General features: G+C 35.7%; 1 long non-coding RNA gene across 1 annotated transcript in view; it reads left to right on the plus strand.

The window, feature by feature from the left end:
• Positions 1-22,264, plus strand: part of LOC141572800 (uncharacterized) — a 631,723-nt gene that overhangs the window by 508,661 nt on the left and 100,798 nt on the right. The window contains exon 7 of the long non-coding RNA XR_012498295.2: positions 16,435-16,545. This is a non-coding gene — a long non-coding RNA (uncharacterized LOC141572800). The remainder of the gene's footprint in view (positions 1-16,434; positions 16,546-22,264) is intronic.

Below are 22,264 nucleotides of genomic sequence, written 5' to 3' on the forward strand. Positions count from 1 at the left end.
TAATGAAAGAAATGACTGCATGTTTAATAAGTAAAATTACATAAACAAAATTTAGAAAATAAATTTTCATAAAATATATACCCAAGGGATATTCGTATCATGGACTATTGTGAATTGTATTCCTAAAAAGATGGAGTATTTGACATTAAAATTACACACAATAACTAAAACAGTGATCATCTCATTTTAGAGAAAGAAGAATGAGTACAATCATAATTGGATGGGTAAATTTATAGAAGACTAAATTAAATGTCATTATATGTTTTTCTAGCTCAAGGTCATATACATTGATTATCTTAAGTAAAACATTTATTAAACATGGAATGATAATAGCAGGACAAAACAGGTATTCTGGAAGAAGGAAAAACTTACAATGTCCAATAAACATGGGTTGTAGCCTGGAATGGGCCCACTGACCTCTTTCATAGCACCCACAGTTAGATATCCATCACCAGACAAGCCAGCACCCAGGGAGTCTCTGTATTTGTTACAGATGGTTCACATTCACTGAGCTTCTGAGGCTAATGAATAACATCAGATTGCCAACTTATTAATGTACAATTTAGAATCTCTCTGTCACAGAGGTTATGTTTTCTCTCCTTGTAGGCACACTAACATGGGAAACCACATTTTATTCAGAATGATTAGAACAGAAGATGAGAACAAGAGAATTTAGTTACGTGATTCAAATGTTTAATATCATTAATTGTTTGTTCCAAAATAAGGTAACCTGCCAAATTCCTTGCATTATGAATTCATTGGCAAGTACTTGCTCTCGTAGGTAGCACATCAGATTTCCAATGCAAGTGATCATCCTTGTGACTTGTGACTTTCGTTTTGTTGGGTGAAAGAAAGCTCTTTCTGAGTAGCACTTTATTTGTAAAATGTTTAATATCTTCAGGATACAGTCTATGGTGTGTATTTGGTTTCAAATCTCTGAGGGATAATTTGTTTCCAACTTACTAAGGAAAATGTAAATGTGGTACAAATATGCTAGCAATAATAAAAATGATGAGAAATTCATATGGAAAACAGCACCAGAAAATAGATATATAGCAACTAGAATAATGATTTAGCTATTTTATGACAGATAATCATTTGGAATCATATATGAATGTAAATTTGTTAATTTAATAAAATATGCTTTTTTCAAAGTGACAAACTTTTAAAATTTTACTTAGAAAACATGAAGAAAAAAATCACAAAATAGCAAACATGTTAAATTAAAATACCAATATCACAGCTCCTAATATCTTCTTCTTTGGTTCCCTCCCTGCCTGTCTAGTCTTAAACCAAGCCTTACAACAGAATGTAGAGATCAATCCCTCCCTCTCTCTAGAGTTGTTGCCTAAAGACTCTTTCAAAGCCATAAGATCCATCCATCTCATCTTCCCATCACCTATTTCCAAAAATAAATTTATTTTGTTTAGGAACTAAGAACCTGTCAATGTTTTTTTTTGTTGTTGTTGGTTTTTTGTTTGTTTGTTTGTTTTTGCTTTTCGTAGCAATGATCCGTCCCTTTTTAGTATTTTTCATTTACTATTGACACTCAATATTATTTTACATTAATTTCAGGTGTACAGCATTGTGGTTAGGCATTTATATAATTTAAGAAGTGATCTACCTGACTAGTACCCACCTGGCACTATACATAGTTATTACCATATTATTGTCTTTATTCCCTATGCTTTACTTTACATTCCCATGACTATTTTGTAACTATCAATTTGTACTTCTTAATACCTTCCCCTATTTCATCCACACCCACCCCACCAACACCCCTCCCATCTGGCAACCATCAAAATATTCTCTGTATCTATGAGTTTGTTTCTGTTTTGTTTGTTTATTTTGTTCTTTAGATTTCACTTATAAGTGAAATTGTATTGCATCTATCTTTCACTGTCTGACACTCCACTCAACACAATACCCTCCAGGTCCATCCATGCCACCGCAGATAGAGAGAACCCATTTCCTTCCATGGTCAAGCAATATTCCATTTATATATGTACCATTTCTTCTTTATTCATTCATTCATCAGAGAACACCCAGGCTGTCTCCCCATCTTGGCCATTGTAAACAATACTGCAATGAATATATGGATGCACATGTCCCCTCAAATTAGAGTTTTGGGTTTCTTTGGATAAATATCCAGAAGTGGAATTACTGGGTCCTTCGTGGTTTCTTGTTATAGCCTTTGTGTTAAAGACTATTTTGTCTGGTATAAGTATTTCAATCACAGATTTTTTTTTTTTTTTTTTCGATTTCCATTTCATGTAATATATTTTTTTTCCCATTTACATTCTGTCTGTGTGTGCCTTTCAATCTGAAGTGAGTCTCTTGTAGGCAGCATATGTAAGGGCCTTGTGTTCTTATTCATTCAGCTACCTTATCTTTTGATTGGAACATTTGATCTACTTGCATTTAAAGTAATTATTGATAGATATGTAGTTATTGCCATTTTATCATTCATATTTTGGACCTTTATTTTTTTCATCTTAAAAAAGTCCCTCTAACATTTCATGTTATATACTGACAGTGACAATGAACTCCTTTAGGTTTTTCTTGTTGGGGAGCTCTTTATATCTCTTTAGATTCTGAAAAACAGTTTTGCTGTGTAGAACAATCTTAGTTGTAGGTGCTTGCTGTTCATCGCTTTGAATATTTTGTGCCAGTCCCTTCTGGCCTGCAAAGTTTCTGTTGAGAGATTAGCTAATACTCTTATTGGAGATCCCTTATAAGTAACTAACTGCTTTTCTCTTGCTGCTTTTAAAGTTCTTTCTTTGTTTTTAACCTTTGGCATTTTAATTATGATATGTTATCTTGTGGGCTTCTTTGGGTCGATCTTGCTTGGGACTCTGCACTTCCTGGGCTTGTATGTCTATTTCCTTCACCAGGTGAGGGAAGTTTTCTGCCATTATTATTATTATTATTATTATTATTATTTTAATAAGTTTTCAATTCCTCTCTCTCTCTGTCTTCTGGGATCCCTGTGATATAAATGTTGGTATGATCGATGTTGTCCCAGAGGCTCTTTAAACTATCCTCATTTTTTTTTTCAATTATTATTTTCTTTTTGCTCTTCTGATTGAGTGTTTTTTGTTACCTTATCTTCTAAATCGTTTATTTGATCCTATGCTTCATCTAATCTACTGTTGATTCCCTCTAATGTTTTCTTCATTTCTGTTTTTTTTTTTTTTTTTTTCATTTCTGAGTGGTTCTTTGTCATGTTTTCTATCTCCATTCTTGTGTCCCAACTTTTTTGAAGTTCTATCTGAGAATATTGAGTGGCCTTATAACTAATGTTTTGAAGTCTTCCTCTGGTAGATTGCTTGTGTCCATTTTGTTTACTTTTTTTGTGGAGCTTTGTTCTGTTCTTTCATTTGGTACATGTTTCTTTGTCTCCCCCTTTTGGCTGCTTCTCTATATTTGTTTCTATGTATTAGGCAGACTCGCTATGCCTCCCAGTCTCAGTAGCATTGCCTTATAAAGGAGGTGTCCTGTGGGCCCCAGTGATGCATTCTCCTTGGTCACCTGAGCATGGTATTCCAGGTGTGTACCTCATGTGGATTGTGTGTACACTTCTGTTGTAGTTGAGCCTTGGTTGCTGTTTGCGCATCAACAGGCGGGATTGACTCTTGTGCTGATTGATTATGAGGACTGGCCATGACTGCAGTAGAGGAATTATGGTGCAGGGGCTGACTCTACAGAGCAAAATCTGATTTAGCAGTATTCTGGTACCTGCCCAATTTGTGCTTTGGGTGTGTCATTTGCAGAGGTGGCTTGGTGGTACTCCATCTAGGTCTGAGGCTGGCAACCAAGGCTGACGGACCTTCTGAGAGGGTCACTGTCATAAGCCAAGTTTAGCTGCAGCCTGTGCCTTGCCTGGGGCCACTTGGCATGAGCAACAAAGCAACCTGCAGATGGCTGCCACATGTGCTGGGCTTGGAGGTGCCTCAAGGGGCCATGCTTTGAACAGAGTTCCAGGCTTGGGGATGATCAGAAAAAGCTTTGGAGAACACTGAGGCCAGATGCTGCTTGTTTGGGGTTTGTGAATTTTGAGAGATTTTAGGAAAGTCTGCAGAATGAGCTAAGATAAGCCATTTGTGTGGAAAAGTCACTGGAGCAGCTTGGGTGTGCCTGGAAGTTGAATGAGGCAGGTATACAGGAAATCTCCAGGGTGAGGAGGACAGTGTTAACCAGATTGATAGAGCCTCAGATATGATGGCCACCTGCATCTGCTCACTGGGAGTGGGGAGGGCTTAATAAAGGAACAATGGATTCTGCCAGTACTTCTGTCTGGGACAAAGCTGGCCCTCCGGTCCTTGTCCTGAAGCCAGACAATTCATTTCCTCCCTGTATGTCCCTGGCACCTTTCAAGCTGCTGCCCCTGCGATATAGCTCAGAGTGCGTGAGTCGGTCAGCGAGTAAGTCCATGCATGAGCCATTTAAGAGGAACCCTTGGGACTCCAACATCCCTCTGTGTCACTCAGCCACAATCTCTGATGGTTTTCACAGTCACAAGTTGTGGAGAAGACTTCTCTTCCTGGCTATGGAACCCTGGGCTGGGATGCAAACCTCCAGAGCTGAGGTACCACTACTTATTTTCAAAGGTCACTTGTGAGACCAGCCCATTTCACTTCTCTGCTCCTCCTACCAGTCTCAAGGTGGCTTCTTCTGTATGTCCTTAGTTGTAGGACTTTCATTTAGCTTCAGGCAAATCTCAGTGATGGTTGTTTTGCAGTTTAGTTATAATTTTGATGTGGTCATGAGAGTAGTTATACACAGCATTTACATACTCTGCCATTTTGACCTAATATCCCTTCTTTCCTTCCTTCTTTCTTTCTTTCCTTCCTTCCTTCCTTCCTTCCTTCCTTCCTTCCTTCCTTCCTTCCTTCTTTCCTTCCTTCCTTTCATATTTTTTCTTCTTTCTTATTTTTAATAGGTTACAAAAATACATAATACCTGTAATTAACAAAGAAAGATGAAAATTCTAGATGTAAGACACATTTTGTTTTAAAAACACATTTTTTACATGATAATAAAACTAACTTCTTTACCTATTATATAAATAAATAATAAAGTATAGAAGTGAGGAGAATTCATTGCATTGCATATTTAAATTAATTGCAGGGAAAAGCTCTTAAGTTTTATACATATAATATAATTTATACATTTATGTATTTTTATTTTTATAATATTTTATATATAAAATAAAAACAGAAGCAATTTGTAAAATATTAAAAAGTTTAAAATAAATACATATATTATTACTATGAAACAGATATTATTATATCTTGCTTTCTAATGAATACAGTAAAAATATTTCTTCATATTTAAATATTCTTTGAAAACATTATTACATTATAATCCATATAAAAGTATGTTTATTTTTTCATCTATTATAATGTATGAAAAATATTTTTATTATATGTATATGTTCTTAGAAGTTGTAGATTTTTATAGTCATTGAAAACTAATTCAATGAAATTCTTAAGAATGAGTTTTTGTGCAAAATGTAAAAAGGATTATATATATTTATTTATAGTTATCATATCAAGAGGCTAAAAAATATATGATCATCTTTACTGATGCAAATGAAGCATATGACAAACTTTCATGATAAAAAGTTTCATTCGAATATTAAAAGTAGATTTAATTAACCTGATTAACCTGATTAAATAGATTTCATTTACCTGATCAAGCTTATATCATACTTATGCTGAAAACCTGTATTTTTCCCTTTAAGATTGTGATATCTATATCTATATCTATACCTCTATCTATATCTATCGATATATATGTATATATTTATCCATTACTCAGCCATTAAAAAAATGAAATATTGCTGTTTGTGACAACATGGATAAATCTTGAGAGTGTTGTGCTAAGTGAAATAAGTCAGATGGAAAAGGACGAAAACCGTATGATTTTACTCATATGGGGAATATAAAACAAAAAGTAACAAACTAACAAAACAAACAAATCAAAGTCATAAATACAGACAACCAGAGGGAAAATGGGGAGGAGGAGTTCAGATTTGGTAAAGACGGTCTAATATATCATAATGGAAGGAAACTAGACTTTGTGTGGTAAGCATGCAATCAATTACAGATGTTGAATTATGTCATACAACTGAAAATTATATAATGTTATATAATGTTATTAACCAATGTTACCCCAATAAGTGTAATTTAGAAATTTAAGAAAATAACATTATCTTTTTATAACTCATTGAAAAATTGATACACTAAAAACATTAGAAAACACCTCAGTTAATGTTATATCACAGCTTTGGATTTACTCCAGTAAGTTAAAACTTTACCCAAGGGAAACTTAAACTAAATACAAGCCATGCCTCCATTGAGTTATTAAAATATGTCAGCAGCATAAGTATTTGAATCCTTAAGAAATAAAGTTGAAATAGCTTCATTGCTTGTATTTCATATAAAATGTGAATACATTTTTTAAAGAAAGTATGTTTGCTACTCTGTGGGATTTAAACTAAAAGACATGACAAAGTCAATAAAAGAATCATTAGATGTAGCTCTACATTGAGACATGCAGTGGTTTAAATTTTACTGCTACATTATGTTTACCACCATGTTAAATTAAACCTTCATGTTTAATATTATTATGAAGTAGCTCAAGAGTAATCCCTAGGGGGATCATGGCATGGAGAAGAGCAGTCCAATTAGTTTTAATGCTACATTAGATAGCATGTCTTATTTTCTCCAAAATAAAAGAAATTTGAAGTACTGTTGCAAAGGTAATGTTACTGAGCTCCTATGACTTAGTTGTTGTTGTTTTTATATTTTAAAACATGGATAGTGCTAAAAAATATTCTGTAATAGATTATAAAATTCTAGAACACTGTCATATCTGCTTTTAAATTAAACAGAAATTATAGAATTGAACAAAACTAATTGTTATAAATTCACCTTAGAAATACCTGAAAGCTCAAATATCAGTAACCATATTCTAACTAAAGCTAATAAATGTATATGTTTTCCCTAAGCTGCATCCTACATGATTATAGAGATTTTCAAGGCAGTTCTCAGGGACTCAGGGTGATAGCAGGTGATCTCCACTTGATCTTAATTTCTCTGAGCAACCCATGTAAGTCTTCTATGCAGAAAATGCTATAAGAAAGAGCAGCAGGTACTAGCAGGGATATCACCAGAATGAGATTTGGAAGCCTGGAAGATTTTATCTCTATGACCTTCTTTCCTTGTCTGCAGAGGCAATCCTACTCAATGCTGGGAGTGCTGGGAATTATAGGCACTGCATTTCTAAAGCACTGCTTATCTCTGGATCAACTGAGCACTTTTAAATGGAGTAATGTCTTGAAGACCCAGAGTACCATAGAGTTTCTGACATTAAAACAACAGGATTAAGGTGTCACGTAAATACTAAACATTTCAGTGAAGGAAGTCCCTTCCCATGACTCCAAGTAACTTTTGATCTAATTCTCATGTAACTTCACAACTTACTGTGTTTTAAGGTAACTATGTACATGCCATTTCTTGACAAATACATTATTCCTTTCTCCACCAAAATAGTGCCTTATTGATAGCTGGCATCCAACAGAAGTTCATTGTATGGATGAATAAAAAAGCAGAACTTAAGTTTGGCAAAAGCAGAACTTTTGAGATAAAAATATGACGTAAAAAATTAAATACTCTTATAATAAGTATGAGGTGCTCGCTAGATTATAATAGCTCATTTTAATTTTAAGAGAATAGATTACATTGTATGTTGGTCTCAAAAAAGGCAGTCACTTTTTTATTGAGTGAATGAGAGTGAATGAGTGAATATGATTCATTTACTTGATCTATATATAGAAAGCTGAGACTTTGATTATTTTTATAATGAGAGCGGCGACAATTAATTGCTGTATCCCACAATCAGTTCATAAATATTACTTTAATAAGCTGTATAACATTTGGCTCAGATATTTGCTTTAATTAAATTTTAAGTCCCGTATAATTTCCCTAATTTAACAATGTAAGATTGTACACAAATTATTGAGGAAATAAGTGTGTGTTTAAAAATCAAATATAGAATGATCGGAAAAGGCAGTTTCACACATGTACTCTTGTGGGAAAATGTCAAAAGCACACCTTTTACAAAATTGTATACAGAAAAATATTATACTGTGTTTCCCCGAAAATAAGACCTAGCTGGACAATCAGCTCTAATGCATCTTTTGGAGCAAAAATTAATATAAAACCAGGTATTATTTTATATGGTATGATATGATATTAAACACCCAGTCTTATGTTACTATTTTACTACAGTAAAATAAGATGGGGTCTTATATTAATTTTTGCTCCAAAGGATGCATTAGAGCTGATGGTCCGGCGAGGTCTTATTTTCGGGGAAGCAAGGTGATAATAAATGAGCTCAAATATATGCCCACTATTCAGTATCCAAGATCATTTATATTTACATGTTGTTAATGGGAGGTTGCTAGTAAAACTTTTGGCCCCTAAAATTCCATCTGTTGAATTTAGGTAAATACCAACATGGGAGATAAGATATTTGGACAAAAAATATTGAAATGATGGATAATTGAAGCTATTTTATCTAACATCTAAATATTAATGCATCTGTATTAACTATATTTCTTTGCTAGGATAGTTGTTATGGCTATTCAAAATAAAGCATAGGATCTGAAAAATCACACACAAAAATGTTTAAATTATATTCATTGTGTTACTGATAAAGTATTGTATGTATTGTGCAGCTTTGAAAATGGATGGTATTCACATTACATATGTATAATAAATCCTGATAAACATAAAAGCTTGACTGCCAAAGCATATAATTTACTAAATATGCTTGAAAATTTAATTTTTCTTAAACTCAAGTAACCCTTTCATTGGCTTATTCCTGACAGAAACTCTATTTAAAGAGATGAGATTCAAACTCATATATTTAAGATCACAAATGAAGTTCTATGAAATAAATCTTCAAAATATAACCATGTCAGGTTGTGCTTCAATATTATTTAAACTAATAATATATTCAAAATTTTACTTTTGCATTGCCAATATTATAAATAAAACTAATTTCTTATCTTCACACCAAAGGAAGCAAATTCTATGTGTGGAATATCCTGTACTCAGTAGAAAGATGTACTTTAATACAAGACAGTTTTTATTTTTAAGTTTAAATAACTGCACTCTAACCACACTTGTAACATTCAAATTAAGTTGTGTAACTTGCTATAGAGTGTAAATGTTAATAAGTACCAGATACTTCCAAATGTTGATCAAATTGACACTCACTGAAAACTATAGTCAGTCGAATGAATAATTTGGCTATTTCTTAATTTGGAAGGAAAACTAATGTTTCTGGTAAGTGTATTTTATTGGGACTTTGATAGACACAAGCAGACTGGTGGTTTTCAAAATATGGTTCCCAGACCAGCTATGATAGCGTCATCTGCAACCTTAGAAATACAAGATATTGGGACTCACATGAAGGTGGAAGACAGAAATCCATGTGTTATGAATGCCGTCCAACTGATTCTAATGCAGTCTAAAGTTTGAGAACCACTGGAATAGACAGACACACAATTAATATTCTTTAGCCTCCTCTAATAAAGGGAAGTGATGGCTGTCAGAAAGCAGTCTGTATCTCTCAGTCCCAAGAGCTCAGGGTAGTCCTGGCAAAGGAGGGATAGATAGGTACAAGACTATCAAAATCTAGATAGAGTATGAGGATGAAAACGGGCCCACATTGTAGAGGGCCTTTGAGGTAAGAGCTGGAAAAGGAAATCTAAACAAAATCACCAATCAAGATAATCAGAATAAGGCCAGGGAAACTGAAGCCTGAATCCAGGTGCAGCAAATGACATCAAAGGGCAACAAATTCCAAGAGAAAGTAAACTATTATAATCGGATAAGATTATGGGCTTTGAGTAGAGATTCAGCATATGTGAAACCTTAAGAAAATCACTTAAGCTCTCTAAAACTCTTCATCTTTGAAATTACAAATACAATACTATTGTAGAACCATCATAAGATTTAATAGCAATGTTAACATGAAATGAGCACCTACTATGTGCCAGAAATTCAGCGAGAATTTTAATGCATTACCTCGGTTGATCTCACAGATCCTTTGAGATTGTCATAAATATCATCCCCAGTTTACAGAGCATGAAACTAATTCAGGCAGATTGAGTAGCTTGCCTAATTTCTCATAGCTAGTAAATCATGGAAATGAGATATGAACATAGGAAAAAATACTGGTGTCTATGCTCTGCAGATAAGTGTCTTAGTACATTTCCTAGCTCAGAGTAAATAATCTAAAAAATGGAGCAGGGGAATTTAGAATGTAAGGCTGCCCGAAGGGATCAACTAATAAGACCAGAAACATTCTTTTCCCATCAAAATGCAATTTGTTTCAAGGATCCATGTCTATTTTGAAAGACCAGATGAAATGGGAAATTAATCTGGATGCTAATGTATCTGTTATCTTCAATATTATTATTTTAAATTAATTTCACTGCATTTGGAAGATTATAACACAATCTGTAATTAAATTGTTAAAGAAATACTATCCTTTTGTGACAACATACCAGTATGTTGGAATTGGATATCCATATCTGAGAAAATGATTGACAGAGCTTTTATTTTTGCTTACTCAAATTAAAAACGTGGAAACCAGGGAGGAGAGATAGAAAGGGAATACCACAGAAATTACAACTGACTTAGAGGTCAGCAATGGAATTGCTGTAACTTACTTTTATCCTCATTTTGATTGGCAATTTATACAGACACTGTACCTCTCTATGTTATGTAACTTTTTTCTGATGAGAAAAATGATGCTACCATGTTCAATCAACAATATGATATGATTAGCTCCCGTGGATTAGAGTATTGTTAAGGTTGGGAATTATTTACTGGGATGAGGAAAATAATTTCCAACAGCGTCTGAGCTGTAAAATGAAGATCAGCTTGGTGATGTACCTCACAGAGTATGAGAACAGCTGGAATATACTAAAGAAGTGTTACAGGTAGGAAGAGAGCTTGAAATCTTCACAGAGGGAATGTGTTCCTGGGAAGTCTGTACAGAAGAGGGCACTGCAGCTCTGTGACACAGCAGAAATGACCTCAGGGCTTTTCAATAAAGTTGCCAGTGGAAATTGGGCCAAAGGATAATGCTACAATTCTGAGGTATACTTGGCAGGAACACTTCTTGCTATGCCTACTGCCATTGTTGTATTCAAGGAGCAAAACCAGAATTTTGATGACAAGTTGGCAATGCTTGGCACAAAAACAAAGCCAACAAACAAAAAACACCTCCCTAATTTGCAAGCCTCCTCCTCTGCCCCTGCTTTTACTGATGGAGAGTCCAACAGAGAGAGGATCTGAAATTCACAAATCCCAACCTAGACTTAATGCTTCTTCTTTAGCAAGTTAATCTCTTTCTGTCTTGCTTTTTTTATTTGAAAAATGAGAATAATACTTTCTTCTTTCCCAGAGCAGTGGTGAAGAAAGATTAAGGCATTTTAAAAAAACTTTGAAAGCAAAACAAACAAAAACAGCAAGGTGTTCATGTACAGGACAATATTGTTTTCCTTGTCGTTCAAAATAATACAAAAACTTTTTTGTCTGGTGACACCATAAAAAAAAGATGTTCCTAGCCTCTGCTCTTCCAAATATTTGGTTTAGTGTCCAGTGGTCTACACTTAAAGGTTAGGAGATGTTTGCTACTTTTTGCTACCAAGCAGGTATGTCCTCTCATTTTCTACAGTAGAGATTTCTTTTGGGGAACTATCTCTTTCCCACTGTTGCACTCTTGGTGGTGCTACAATTCAACGTGTCCTGTGTTCTTTTTCACAAAAGAGTGTACCAAGGTAAGCCAATCTGATAACTGTCTCTTCAGGTGTTTTGAATCTTATTAAAAATTAATAAAAAAGATAATTAAAGAAAATAAAACCATGCAGAGCATACATTACAATTACTTTCTAAATTTATTTTTCCAGCAGATTCTGTGATTAACAAAATATCATTTCAGTCAAAAACTGGCTTAAGTTATCCAGAGTCAATTTATCAACTTGTGTTATTTGAAAATTAAAGATCCATAGGAATTTAAAAAAAAAAAAAAAATTCTGGCTGTGGCTAATAAGCAGGAGACTTCCAGGAACAAAACATGAGCATCTATAAAAGTCGAGTTAATGACCTGTAGTGCCAAAAAATAAAAAATAAAAATAAAAATCCAGATTTGATTAAAGAGGAATTTATTGAATTGACACAATAGATCTGTAAACCTTTAACCAATTCATACCCTGCCTGAGTCAGTTCTGCAAACTCACCCCACTAAATAAAGAGGAAACTAAGTATTCCTGAGGAAGGACACTCCCAAAATAACACAGTGGATACTGCCAGTATTCTAATCTTCTCCTCAGAACCTGTGGCCATTCCTGTATGTACATATACGCTGAGCAAGGAGAAAAGCCAAGTCTTTTAGGAATTGGTGGATTTCTATCTGAACTAACACTAATCTCAGGGTAGTCTGAGTGCCACCAGGGTCTCCGCTGTCATAGAGGAACTTATGGAAGTCAAGCGATTTTAACCCTCATTTATATCTTAGAAGATTCATGGGACTTGAAACTCATCCTAAGATTATTATCCCACTTACTGATTAGAGAATTGAAATAGATAACTTTAGTAACTGAGAATATTCTGTCAATGAATTCCTGACTTGTGGAACTGCCATTAAGGATAAGATATATACCGAACCATTGCTCTGACAATAGTTTCAAAACTACTTGTTTGAAACTTGAGAGCAGATCAGAATCACCCGAAGGGCTTCTTAAGGCTGAGCCCACCACTGGGGTCTCTAATTTAGTATGTCTGGGATGATGCCTCACCAGGTATAGTTCTAACAAGTCCCCTGTTTGATGCTGATAAGGCCGGTTCTGGAGACCACAGTTTCATCATCTCTCCCATTTATTTCCACAATAGCATATTATCATAATCTTACTTATTTACTTCTTGTTATCTTGTTATCCCTAACTGGAATTCAAGCTTCTTCAGGGCAGTGAACTCATCTCTCTTCTTCATTTCATTTCTATGGTTTAGAAATCACTGGCTCATAGTAGGTGACAAAAATATTTGTAGAATACATAAACACATCTTAAAAAGTAAACAAGTGAGCAGTTAAATTTTTCTGAGTAAAGTGTATATAGTATAGATGTATATAGACACACATATTATATATAAGATCAGCTTGGTGATGTACCTCATAGAGCCCGAGAACAACTGGAATATACTAAAGAAGAAGTGTTACAGATAGGAAGAGAGCTTGAAATCTTCACAGAGGGAATGTGTTCAGTACATGCTATACATATATATATATATATAGTCTTATTTAATTAACTACTTGCAAAATTGTAGTCCATTTGATCCACGAGTACTGAGAAAAATGTTCTTAAATACTATTGAGGACACTGCCTGGTGTAGATGATGTTGAACAAATAACTATACACGATTACTACTCCATTCTATAGATGTATTTACTTTAATTGTGCTTTAGTGTTTTTGTTATTGTTTTTGTTTGTTTGTTTTTAATGAACTTCCAACAATACTCTGTTATCCATCAATGTGAAATAGCAAAAAGAGGAAGTCATCTAATATTTGTCAGTAGCACCTTGGGGTCTAATCTGGTGAAAAAAGTAAGCCCCCTTTAGTGTGCCTTTTTATCGTTAATGGGTCCACCTACACCTGTTTCTCCAGCACAACATTTAATCACAGAACTTCTATCCTCTCATTAGCTGAGGACAAACCTGACATGACTATTTGAGAGACGGTGCCACATAATAAAGAGCTGATATGTTTGAACACAGTACATGCTGTCCATCCTGAAAGAACTTCACTTGTCAAGTTAAAGATCTGATACTTTGATTATATTTGGCATCCTGTGTGAACATTTTAGTCACTTTTTTTGAAAGTCAGCTCAACCAAGTGTATTGTGTTTTGCATGAGACTTTTTTCTTAAATTATTAAATGTTATTATTCAAATGAAGAGCATACAGAATGAGAAAAATTCAAGTCATTCGGAGATATAGAACGTGAAAAATGGTTTTAGATAAAAGAAAAACTTTATTTTATAATATTTTCCACCTTTTATATCCTCATTTTATAATAGAATTTTGTCAAAGAATGTTCCCTTTACATTAGTTTTGTGAGAAAAAAAGAAAAAAACAAAGCCAGAAACATTTTGTTGAGAGAGGTGATTTTGAGTTAAAAACAGGAGCTAAATTCATTGTTTTCTGGAATGAGCAGTCTTGTATAGTATGGTGAGGATTATTGTTTGCTTTCAGCAATTTAATTAAAAGCTCAAACAAGTAAAGCCCACAGCGGATTTCTACCAGGGGCTAATTTATTGTTAAAGGCTATTTTGAGTAGTATAGCACAGAAAGTAGAATGTCTGGTATAAGTAGCCTAATTTATGAAGGGAATTAATAAATCTCACAATTCTTAGAATGTATACCTTTGTATGTCCCACATTCTCTCAAATATTCATGGCAGGTTTGTCCTCAGCTAATGAGAGGATAGAAATTCTTGTGATTGAGGGTTGTGCTTTGGGAACAAAGTGTACGCGGACCCATTAACAACTTTAACAGAGTCTTCAAAAGGCCATTCCACCATTCTGTCGAGCTAGAATGGTGGGGGACCATGGTAAGATCAGTAAATTCCATGACCATGGATCTGTTGCCACACTTCCTTTGGTGTGAATTCTTTGAGTAGAAGTAGTGCTTTGTGGAGTATCATGACATGGATATAGCATTCTGTAAGTCTGTATGTGGCAGTTTGGGCAGAAGCACTGCCTATAGGCAGGGCATGGCTAAAAACAGAGTAGGTGTCTCTTCCAGTCAGAACGAAATGCTGCCCCTTCCATGGTGGAGGTGGTCCAGTATAATCAGTCTGCCTGCCACTGGAGAGTTTGCTGATCCCCCTAGGGAAAAATGCCATATTGGGAATTCAGTGTTGGCCTCTCCTGCTGACAGATCAGGACTGAGCAGTGGGCATAGCCGGGTCAGACTTGGTAATTGGAAGTCCATATTTTTGAGCCCAGACATAACCTCCAGCCCTGCCACTTTGCTCATGAGCCCATGGGTGGTGACAGGAGTAGCAGGGGAAATATTTTGACTAGTGTCCACAGAATGTGTCATCCTATTCACTTGGTTATTGAAATCTTACTCAGCTGAGGTCACCCTTTGGTGAGCCTTCCCATGGGATACAAATATACTTATGTTTTTTGCCCTTTCACAAAGGCCTATCTACTTTTGGTGGATTTATTGAGAGGGATGGAGAGAAAGACATATGCCAGATCAATAACAGCAAACCAGGTACCAGGGGATGTGTGAATTTTGCTCAAGCAATGAAACCACATCTAGTATAGCAGCTGTAATTGAAATCACTACCTGGTAAAGTTTACTGTAATCTGCTGTCGTTTACTGAGACTCACTTCTTCACAGGCTGAATAGGCGAGTTGAATGGGCATGAAATGGGAATCATCAATCCTGAATCTTTTGAGTCCTTGATGGGGGCACTGATTTCTAAAATCCCTCCAGGATTGCAATATGGCTTTTGATTTACCTTTTTGCTATGTTGAGGCAATTCTAGTCTTCATATGGCCTTTCCATCCATAATAACCTTCACTCCACCAGTCAGGGAACCAATGTGCATCTTTTGCCAGTGGCCAAGTAAGACTATTTTAATTGTGCATTCCAGAACTGGGGAAATAACTGTTGCCAATGGAATTCAGGGGCCCAGTGGGCCCACTGTAAGATGGACTGGAGTTAAAACTCCATCGATCATCTGATTGCCATAAGCCCCTTCTCTGAGTGGTAGAACGTAGTGACATTTCAGTCACTTAGAATTAGTATCAGTTCAGAGCCAGTGTCCAGAAGTCCCCCCAAAAGTTCTGATTATTTCCTTTTCTCCAATGCACAGTTGCACTGCTAAAAAGCCATAGGTCCCTTTGGAGAAGAATGGGAGGAAGATTAACAGTATACATTTTTGGTAGTGTACTGGTGTCCTTCTTCAAGAAGACCTGGACTTGTCTTCATTCAAGAGCTTCTGGGTCTGTCAACTGGCCCAAGTATAGAATTGAATGAGGTACCATGGCTCTGTTTTTATTTTTCAGATTAGACTTTTGTTCATTTGACCTAGAACTATTCTGCTTATATACATCGAGTAAGAATTGAGTAGGCTTTTTATCTGTTTCATTGCTAGGGACACCATGATCAACTTGCCAGCGCTATATGTCTGTCTGAGTCAAACAATTATTACTGCAGCCTTGAGTCTGCTGTCCATTACACTAACCATGCTCACCTTGCCTTTGACAGTTGACTGCTGCTATTATTCCCTGTCACCTGTGGAACCAATTATTTCTATTGTGTTTTTCTCTATTCAGTGACAGCAGTTCCAAATCTGGGGTCTGGTCTACTGAGAAGAGTGATCACAGAACTTTTAAAAAATGTTGGAGCTCCCTTCACAACTTTATTTCTCACACTAGAGGTGAAAGGTATGTTTCTTGATTCTCCCAGCAGAGGTGAGCAGTTTTAAATGACAAATCCAGTCTAACATTCTTATTCCCCTAAGCTTTGAATTCCTTCCTCTACATTAAACCAGGACAGATCACACATTTTTAATTTGCTTACTATGGGTCATCTTTTAATCACATTTCAGTTAACCAACCAAATTCACTGTTAGAGTTCTTTTGAACATTCTGAACTGCACCACTAAATGTAGAATCTCTGCTTAATAAGTCCATATAGCTAAATTCAGCCTAATCCACCTTTATGATCTACCATCACCCCATACCCTCAAAATGTATTCTCTGGACTTTTGTCTGGTTAAATTAAAAAACTCAACTAGTTATTTTGTAATGTAGCATACCTCCTCATGGGTCACGCTTTGTACCTCATCATTAGGGGACTGCTGGGACTTCAATCTAGTAATAGGTAAGGTGGGTCCTGAAAATCTACATTGTCTTACATAGCAACTATCTCAACGGAGGCCGTTACATCTTCCTCAGGCAATGTATGGTTAATCCTCTGAGGGTGATAGGTAGAGAGGCTGTTACCACTGGGGAGTGGGTAAGCCACTTCTGCTGGGTGTGGGGAGATTGCTCCCAATGGGAGTAGGGAGGCTGCTTCCACTGTGAGTGAGGAGGCCTCTTCCATTGGCAGAGAAGACTCATGAGGATTTAGGGGCTCAATATCCTCAATATCCTCAAAGTCTTCCCACATGTCTGCATTCTAACTTATGAGATCTGATTCTTTCCTAATTAATGTCCTCACTTTAAAAGTAGGTACCCTGTGAGGTTGGGAATCCAACTTGCATTGTAATTCAGTTGTGGAATGAGATTCTGAGTTTGATATTCAGCAATCTAAGTTCTGTAGCTACAGAAATTAAAGGTTTCCTTCAGGGCACACATGGAAGCATTCACATGATGGCAGGGGAAGAGAGAGAGAGAGAGAGAGAGAGAGAGAGAGAGAGAGAGAGAGAGAGAGAGAGAGAGAGACTGAGAGACTTATTATAAGGAATAGACTCATACAATTACGGAGGTTGACAAGTCCCAAGATCTGAAATCTGAAGACTTAAGAAGCAGGAGAGCTGATGTAAGTTCCAGTCTGAGTCTAGAGGCATGAGAAGACCAATGTCATGGCTTGAAGACCAGGCAGAGAGAATGAATTCTCCCTTCATCCATCCACCCCCCCCCACACACACTTTTTTTTTCGATTCAAACCCTCAGTGAATTTGATAATGGCCACCTACATTGGAGAGGGCAATTTCCTTTACTCAATCTATCAATTTGAATGCTAGTCTCATCAGCAAATAGCACTCACAGACATACCCAGAAATAATCTTTAACTAAATATCAGGGGACTCCTGGCCCAGTCAAGCTGACACAGAAAATTAGCAATTATAAGACCTAAGCTATGAGTTTATATTGCAGGCTCTAACGCCAACCAAAATACTCATGACTAGAGAAGGAGAACTTACTACCAGAACTGCTTCAATGTGAATACTGTTGCCATAAAACGTGTTCTTGGTATTCATAACAGGAAAGAATTCAAGGATGCCTAGAATAAGCCAAGCAAGTGATAGATTAATTAAAAGGATAGTACCCTTTCAAGATGGCAGGCAGGTCATCTTGCAGAAGAGGAACTGTCCCAAAGAACAATGAGAAATGGTAATTTATTTCACTGAAAATGAATGCGCAAAATATTTAAGACTTAGTGGTGGCATTACAGGCATTCCTAGGCGGGTCCTTGCTGACCACTCCTTCCCATTGGGAGGAGAGATTTTTATCCCTAGTTGGCTCAGTTAGAACTGTCATGGAGACACATGGGGTGAAGCTTTTCCCTAACCACAATGCTAATGATATTATAATCAATTATAATTAGCTAAAGTTCACCTTGAGGGCAAGATGAAATCCTGAATCTGCTCTCAGCCACCTAAATCTATTTCTGGTAGCTGTACCTTTTTTTAAGGATGATCTCATCTCCTCCCTCCTTTGTCTCTTTTATCTCCTCCTTCCATTCCTCGCCTTCTCCTAGTGGCCCTATTCTTTCTGCCTATGGTAACAATACTATAACGGTTTGTCAATTTTAGATTGGTATCTATGATAAAATTTTTGAACATGTTTTCTGTCTAAAAAAATAATTCGATGCACTAACACGATAGTATTATTTAGAGCGTTAAATGGAACAAGTGTGCAATATATTCAACATTGCACCTGTCATGTCTCAAGAATGTCTGAGGTACAGATAAATAAAACCTTAGATTAATATAGGTACTATATATATATATATATATATATATATATATATATATATATATGTATGTATATATATAATATTATCTCACTGATTAGTCCAAATAATTTTTCCTATCACATTAAAATGCTTTGTGGACATAATTCTGAAGTTTGGACAATATTTCATTGTATGGATTAAACATGATTGCTTTAATTAATCTTCTGTTGTTGAAGATTTAATTTGATCCCCCCCCCCTTTTTTTGCTATGCAAATCACACACCATCAAAAATCTTTGCCTTGTTTTTGGATTGTTTTCCCTAGGAGAAATTTATTCAACTGTAATTACTGGCTTAAAAAACAAGCATTTTAGAGGCCCTTGGCACACATTTTTAAATTGCTTCATGAAAAGATTGAATAAACTTACATTCCAACAGAATAGATGATAGCCTCACCTACACTTGCCAACACTGAATGTTATCATGTTTTGTTTTTGCTAATTTTATAGTAAGATTTAATTTATTACTGGTGAACTTGAATATATTTATATATTATCAGATTTTGTATTTTGTGTGTATGTGTGTGTGTGTGTGTGTGTGTTGTTGTTTTCCAGATTTTTATTGACATCTGCATGTCTGATGGTCTTGTGGTCTTGAATGACCAAGTTAGGGGTTTCCCGTGCTTGGTTCAACAAGATGGGTAATGAGAAATTTATTCTGGCCTACTATGTTAGCAATTAATTCAGAGACATGGTCACTGAGATGATCTGGGAGAAAGAAGTAGGATTTAAATGTAAATATTTTCTTGAGCTTCTAGGAATGTTGAGGATCCTATTCCTTAGATCTTCCCCTATCTGAGGATTAACACACTTTTCCAAGGGAAATCTTATCAATAGCTTCTCAACAAAGTAGGGAGGAAAGACATTTTAATCTAATATTGGAAGAAAAATTGAGTGGTTATATATGAACAAGGAAGATACTATCTTCACAGGAATTCATATAATAAATATTTACAATTATGTTACTGGATAGATTTCAAGCACTTTTATAGTCGTTGTCTCATTCATTATTTATAATAATCACAGAAGGCAGAAAAAGAGATAGACAGATAAAGAATATATAAAACAGGGTGGACCCATCCAGCTTCTGAAATTATGCAACATTCTATCTCTAATGTGGTGAGACAATGGATAGTTCTGGAAGATAATGGCACACTGAAGAGAGACAAATAAAAGGCTGAATATGTAAACATGACAATGTTTATCTCTAAACTCATTGCTGTACCCTCTTCCTAAGGGAGAAAACAAGATACAGTGAAAATTCTTTCATTTCCCAAGACCATTAGTAGGCAGGATGAATAAGCAGGTATCTGTGCATTGGAGAGAGGGAAATGCCTTGGTCTCGTTCAGAATATCACCTCTGCAGTGGACCTAGGGCCAACAGCTGTCATATCCTTGCTTTTAGTGCTAACATCAAAAACAGTGGGGCAACTCCAGCTTGATGAGGAGTAAGGTTGTGCAAGTGATGGAGGCTTGGAAGTAGAGAACAGCTGAAGCAAAGCCCTTTGTTGTGTTTGGCACCTCTAAGTGGTTATGAAAGCCAGTGGCCGCAGAGTCCCTATTTGGCTGACTCCAACGGAAAACAGGAACCATAATTTTTTTCATGGATGTGGTTGGGTACTCCTGGAGGGCTTTTGAAATTATCTTGGACAGAGGAACTTTGTAAGGAGACGAAGTACCATGTAGCCAGGGCATCAAGAGCCATTATAATTTCAGCATTGTAATTCCTTCATAGGAGATCTGTCCAGCTCAAAATAATGCCCTTAAATTCTCCCTGCACACAATGGTTGATATTAATTAGCCATGTTTTTCCTAACTGACTCCACTTCTTGGACATTGTTGAGTGGAACAGAGTAGACATCTAACACAAATTATACAGGTTCTTGGAATATAGGTAATGGAAGCCAGGAAACTGTGGGGTGTCAACTTTTCATTCATTGTGTGGATTTTGGCTGACTTGATTCCTAGGATGCTCATAGCGATTTAGGCGCTTGTTCTGGCCTAAATAGGTCAGCTGCGTACCTCTGCTCTTAAAATCTACAATTGTTTGGTGACTTCATCATTTTGGTTGGTTCATGGGCTTTCAGAAAGAAAGAAAAAAAAAAAAAAAAAAAAAAAAAAAAATATATATATATATATATATATATATATATATATATATAGTCCTAACTAATTACATATTAATGTTATAACATCCTGATGAAACCTAGAGCATTTAGATCATGTCATATCATATTATTGGCACTTGGTATTTTCCATACCAGTATGTGTCTTTTATATTATAAGTTGCTCAATACGATAGCTGTTCATAATTATGCAGTATATTAGTACACATAAAATTTTTATTAAATTCTCCTCTTGTAAAATAAGAATAACCTCTTAGACTTAAGTCCATGTTTTGGAATCTGGAGACAGTTCTCATTTTTGAGAACCTAGGTGGTGGGAAACTGTCTGGAGTGCTGTAGAGGTCGTCAGCCATTAGCTGACGGTGGTTGACTGTATGAAATTTAAGATCTACATGCTCCCTAACATTTTGCATCTAAATGAGTTACCATACATCAAATATTTAGCTTTGAATTTTATTGCACACAAAAATATATTTATTGTTAGTAGCATTCTGACACAGGTCAACTTGAGGAAAAATATAAACTCCTGTGGAAAAGATTCAGTATTTAGTATCAGCATTCTTGGTGGGTAGAAACCAAATGAAGGGAAAAAACAATGTCTCTTCAAGATGGGAACAAACATAGACAAGCTACCAGGCTTGAATGAATTTTGATCTGCAGCAGAAGCTTCCTGCAGTTACTGACTTCACAGAGGCGGAGGGGTAATGAGGTTCCTGCAGAGGAACACAGCAAATTCAAGGTAGATTCATTGAGCCCAAAGTAGTTGCTGTGCATTAATTATCAGATAATGGGGCATAACTGAAATAGGTGCAGGCTGAGAGTTGCAATCTAGACCAAGTTTTAAGAAATCAGTGAGACACGAAGAAGAGTAGACAGTCCGCGCATCCAGAGAATTAAAAAAAAAAAAAAAAAAATCCTGTGCAGATGTTTTAGAATTGGATATGTTATAATAGCAAGTTTATTAACTGCATTTTAGAAAGATAAAATTATATAATGACTTTTTGCAAATATATTAATACAAACATAAACTCAACTTTGGTGTAGAGTCTTAAATGTTCACTAATGGAAACTTTATAGGATATTTGTTCCTTTATTCAGTGAACATAAATACAATTACATATTTGCTATGTGTTAGGGCCCAGGCAAAGGAAGATAAAAAACAGGGTTCTTATCCTCTTGAAGCTCAGAGTCTAGTTGGTGAAATAAAACACCAGTCATTACAGAAGAATGTGGAGAGTGCTGGGATAGTGTGCACAGGTGTTAAGGTACAAAGCAAATGACCTTATTGGGCTCTGA

The sequence above is a fragment of the Rhinolophus sinicus genome, chromosome 15 (genome assembly GCF_057876585.1).
Source record: "Rhinolophus sinicus isolate RSI-liver-muscle chromosome 15, RSI-T2T, whole genome shotgun sequence".
Taxonomy (NCBI): Eukaryota; Metazoa; Chordata; class Mammalia; order Chiroptera; family Rhinolophidae; genus Rhinolophus; species Rhinolophus sinicus.